This window comes from Quercus robur, chromosome 8 (assembly GCF_932294415.1).
Source record: "Quercus robur chromosome 8, dhQueRobu3.1, whole genome shotgun sequence".
Lineage (NCBI taxonomy): Eukaryota > Viridiplantae > Streptophyta > Magnoliopsida > Fagales > Fagaceae > Quercus > Quercus robur.
This window is the reverse complement of record NC_065541.1, coordinates 62,666,801-62,672,118: the sequence shown is the minus strand read 5'-3', so window position 1 is coordinate 62,672,118 and position 5,318 is coordinate 62,666,801. Positions and strand designations below refer to the sequence as shown.

Here is a 5,318-nt window from a genome sequence, read left to right as displayed (position 1 = left end):
ATGTGTATATATAGTAGACTAAACCCTAAACTAATAGACTTCTAGTACAAGTAGGAGACTTGGCTTGCACACAAAGTATAATTAGGCTTGGGCCTATGCTAATGGGCTAATATATCTCTAACACACCCTCTCAAACTCAAGACGGAAGCTTGATGAAATTTTGAGATTTGATAAGGTTGAGAAGATCCCTTTAATGAAGTTTGGCTCTGTGACGGTAGTTTGAGGAAGGCAATGGTCTTGCAGTGTTGATGCGACTTCTAACGATGGCTTGACTATACCGAAGAATTTTGACGGCAGCAGTAGGAAGTCAAAGAAGATGAACGCAACGAAAAAAAAAAACACCAAGGAAGACAAAGATTGTTCTTAAATATACTGTAAGGACAGAAAATCATGGCCTTAAGAAGGTGGCTCTGATACCATGTTAAATATTAGCATTGATACACCATGTTGAACATGCTAGTATAGATGCGGAAGCGAAAGCATAAAGTATAACACACAATAACACACAAGGGTTACGTGGTTCAGCCTAATGGCCTACATCCACGGAGGAAATCCTAAAGGGCTACATCAATAATATATTATAGTGTAATACAAATCCTGTTTTATAATGAATTATAACATGTGTATATATAGTAAACTAAACCCTAAACTAATAGACTTCTAGTACAAGTAGGAGACTTGGCTTGCACACAAAGTAGAATTAAGCTTAGGCCTATACTAATGGGCTAATATATCTTTAACAGCAGCAAAATTGATCTTTCTCTTCTTGGTTTTCCTTCTTTTCCTATACCGAGTAAAGCCTGACCTAGACAATGTTGGAGCTTGTTGACCCAGCTCACTGATGGGTTCAATGCCGAACGTAAAAATATTAGCTTAGAAGGCGATGCAGTGATTGATAACAATGGCATACTTCAGCTGACAAACGAGTCGATTCAAGTTGTTAGCCATGCATTTTATAAATATCCAATCCAATTCAAGAACTCCTCCAATGGCAAAATTATGTCCTTTTCCACCACATTTGCTTTTGCTTTGATCAATGAACGTGGCAAACTAGGCGGCCATGACTTTGCTTTCACAATCTCTCATTCTCTTGGTCTATTCAACACCAAAGGGATGGAAACATCTCGGACATATTCAAGGTGGAATTTCACACTTTCAATCACACCAAGTTCGGTGACATCAACGATAACCATGTTCGCGTCGGCCTCAAAAGCATACTATCTAACAAATCTGTTCCAGTCGATCAATCTAAGCGTAGATATTTCATAAATCTAAAGAGTGATCAGATAATTCAGGCTTGGGTTGAATATGATGCACGAATATATCAAGTAAATGTTAAGGTTGCGCAACAATTTGCTAGACTTAGGTCTGAAAATTTTCCTTATAATGTGGACCTCTCACCAATATTTAAAGAATTCATGTTCGTGGGGTTCTCTGGTTCAACCGGCCTTTCATCCTCAAGTTCGTACTACGTCTTAGGTTGGAGCTTTAACATAAATGGAGGTGCTAAAAATCTCAATTTAGATAAACTCCCTAAGCACCCAACAGTGAATGGGTCTAAAAAGAACCACACAAGCCTAATTGTTGGTGTCTCAATCTGTGCTTTGGTTGTGATTTCCTGGATTATTTTGATCTTTTACAATGTCAGGAAACTCAAGAAGGTTGGTGTGGTTGAAGCCTGGGAGCTTGATATTGGACCACATAGAATTTCTAATTAGGAGCTAAAGAAAGTAACGAAGGGTTTTGGAGACAAAGAGCTTCTTGGGTTTGGTGGATTTGGTAGAGTTTACAAAGGAACTTTGCCTAATTCAAATACCCAAGTTGCAGTAATGCGTGTTTCCCAAAATTCGAAGCAAGGTTTGCGAGAATTCATGTCTGAGGTTGGTAGTATTGGCCATCTTCGTCATCGAAATATTATTGGGTTGGTGTCGTAGGCAAGGTGATCTATTACTTGTGTACAAATTCATGCCTAATGTAAGCTTAGATAGGTACCTTTTTGATGAGCCCAAAGCAATCTTAAGCTGGGAGCAAAGGTTCAAGATCATCAAAGGGGTCGCTTTAGGGCTTTTATATTTACATGAGGAAGGGGAACAAATTGTGGTTCATAGAGACATCAAGACAGACAATGTGTTATTGGATTCTGAGTTTAATAGATGGTTGAGTGATTTTGGTCTTGCTAAGCTATATGAGCATGGCTCACCCTAGCACAACCACGATGGTGGGTACGTTGGGTTATTTAGCACCCGAGGTCCAATGCACAAGCAAGCCAACAAGTTCTGATGTGTTTGCCTTTGGTGCTTTGTTGCTAGAAGTGGTATGTGGTAGAAGGCCTATTGACCCTAAAGCATTGCTTGAGGAGCTCATGCTTGTGGACTGGGTTTGGGAGAAGTGGAGATTAGGAGCAATCCAGTTCTTGACAGGGGCGTAGCCAGGATTTTTTACATTGGGGGGGGGGCGATTTTCGACGACGATGATTATCATTGTTGTATGGACAGTCTATATTTTTAGATTGATATGGATCTTCTTTGAGATAAGCTCGTCGAATTCATCTTGTTTGTTAATAGGAAATTCACATATTTGTTTACGTGATCCCGGATCATGATCTATCTCTTCAAATTGAATTCTTGAACATTTGGAAGGGTGTTCATTAGGCATTGAAGTATCAACATTTATTTCTACAGCCATATTTGTTTCTACAACCATAGGTGTCATAAATTTTGAATTGTTAAGATCTTTTTTCTTAAAGAATGCATCAATTATTTTTCGCTTGCTCATAATTCTTTAAGCTTTAAGAATATGACTCAAAAATTAACCTGAAAAGAACTTAAAAAATAAAATCTTAATTAGAAATTTTTACTTAATTATATGGATGTTATTCGTACTTAAGAAAAAAAAATTTCCACTGTAATTTAAACAGTCAACCTATCATCATTCCTATTATTAATTATATGGATGTTATTCATACCTCCCCATGCCTTCAATCACATATTTCTCTAAAAATCTATGAAAAATTAAAGTGCATGTAAATATTTAAGTAAGTGTATATAGTTGAGAAGAAGAAGAAAAAAAAAACACTAAAAAAAGAGATGAAGGTGTAGTGCTGAAGAAAGAAAAGAAAACTGAAAACTCATCCTGAATGATTTATTTTAAGAAAGCACAAAGAAAGAAAATAATGGACCGGTTTTTTTTTTTTTTGGGAACGTGAGGATTGAGTTTGAAAGGAGGGCTGAGCTGAGATTTTGTTTTGTTTGGGGGCTGCTGGTACCAGTGGAGTGGGCGGTGGCGTGTACACAGAAGACAAGAAGAGAATAAAAAGAAGAGAAATGATATGTTTACAATATTTTCACAACATTTTTATAACAAATTCTAAGTGGCAGATTGTTACTGATTGTTATTGTTGGAGCAAAAAAATAATTTTAGTGTTAGGCCAATAACAACTAACCACTTATGATTTATAAAAATGCTGTAAAAATTTTGTGAACGTATCACCTTTCTAAAAAGAATAGCAAAAGAAAGAATTCTGATTTTGAAATTGAGAATGGGTGATAAAATATTATTTTGTTGGGTAGTGACTTTGGGTATTTAAATATAAGGGGCCATGTTTTGTTTTATTAGAAGATAAAAGAGGCCTACAATTGAAACTAGAACATGCTGGGCCTGGGAGTGAATTGAATAGAAATGGGAGGGGGGCCGGATGTACATCATTAGGAGGGCCCAATTAAAATTTCTATATAGGCTGGTGGACCTCTCTTTTTTTTTTCTTTTTTTTTTGGCAGGGGCCACAGCCCTCCCAAGGGGCAACGTGGCTCCTCCCCTGGTTCTTGAGGTTGTGGATTCAAGGTTAGGGGTTGAGTTTGATGAAGTTGAGGCTACTTTCGTGCTTAAATTGGGCTTAATGTGTTCCAATGATGCACCACCCACTATTAGGCATGTGGTTAGGTGCTTGGAAACGAAGCTGGTTTTAGAGGAGGAGGAGGAGGTAGTCATGGAAAATAGCAATGAAGATGGTGGTAAATATGAGTTTGAGGATTTTGTGATTTTGTGCAATCTTATCCGACTACTTCAACCTCAGTTGGTGATGATGGGGATATTGCTGATGTTGAAGATGGTTTAACTCCATCCTTTTCAGTTTTCAATCAAGATGATGGTAGGTGGTCTTATTTCTATGGTTTGGGATTTTCAATTTCAGTTACTACTGCATGGTTATGTATGTATTTGTTTGGACGTCAATAAATTAATCATCATCTTATCCACCCAGTTTTTTCTTTCGTTTTGTTTTGTTTATGTTGGAAGTGTACAATATTTTAGATGAAAAGTGTCATACAATATTTTAGATGAGAAATAATGCCATGCAACTCCATGCTTCAAGATCTCTTGTCCGAAAGTATTGATAATTATTAGGTATTCCGAGAATAGTAGAATGTTTTCTCAATAGTTCTCTTTGTTTGTTGAACTGGTTGCTTTCATCAAATCCCTGAAAATTTCCTTTCAATCTGATAAATCAACTCCAATCTTAAATTTTTAGGAGATTGTTGTTCTATGTGTCATTCCAGTTTTATGCAAAAGAGGCTTATTATTAACAGATGTGGCACATACATAGCCTTTAAAGTCATATTCAATGAGTTGTCCCTTAAGCAAATGGACATTTGAGATGTGGATCGATGGACATATATTTTCCAATCACAACAAAATCTAAACAGATAAAAAAAAAAAAAAAAAAAAAAAACATTTTTAACAAAACGACATGAGAAATTAATATTGATATTAATAAAGGGAACCAAAACTCATAAAAATTGATAGGAAAATTAGGGCAAGTTTCTTCAGGGTTCCTATTCTCTCCCAATACACCATGCTTCAGAAAATACAAATCAAGAAAAAAAAAAAAATCAAACTTGTAGGTCACAACCACCACACAAATGGTAGCTCCGGTATCTCTTTCCAGATTCTGACAATGTCTTTGGTGGTGGCTACTCTTCTTGGTAGCGTTTCTAGCTGTTGGAGGCTTTTGTTGTGAGAGCTAACGGGGTTTTGATTTTATGTAATGTAGAATAAGGAGGATTGCATGTGACATGTTAGAATTAGAGTACATAAACAACAGAGTTTGCACCAAGTTCTTATTGAATTTATTCTCATAAATTTAAGACACATAGTATCATAATTAAGCTTTTCATATTACTTTTTGAGTCTGTCCTTTTTTATTTATTAAATTATTTGCATCTATTAACATAATTGATAAAATATAAAGTAGAATATACTTAGAATATGATATAGGATATTTATTCCTCTAACAATACCTAATCATTTTCATATCATTTTCA

The 5,318-nt window shown here is 35.9% G+C and overlaps 1 pseudogene; it reads left to right on the top strand.

Annotated features, from left to right (window-relative positions):
• The first annotated feature begins 619 nt into the window (after positions 1-619).
• On the top strand, positions 620-4,249 carry LOC126696597 (L-type lectin-domain containing receptor kinase S.4-like; annotated as a pseudogene).
• Positions 4,250-5,318: the final 1,069 nt, after the last annotated feature.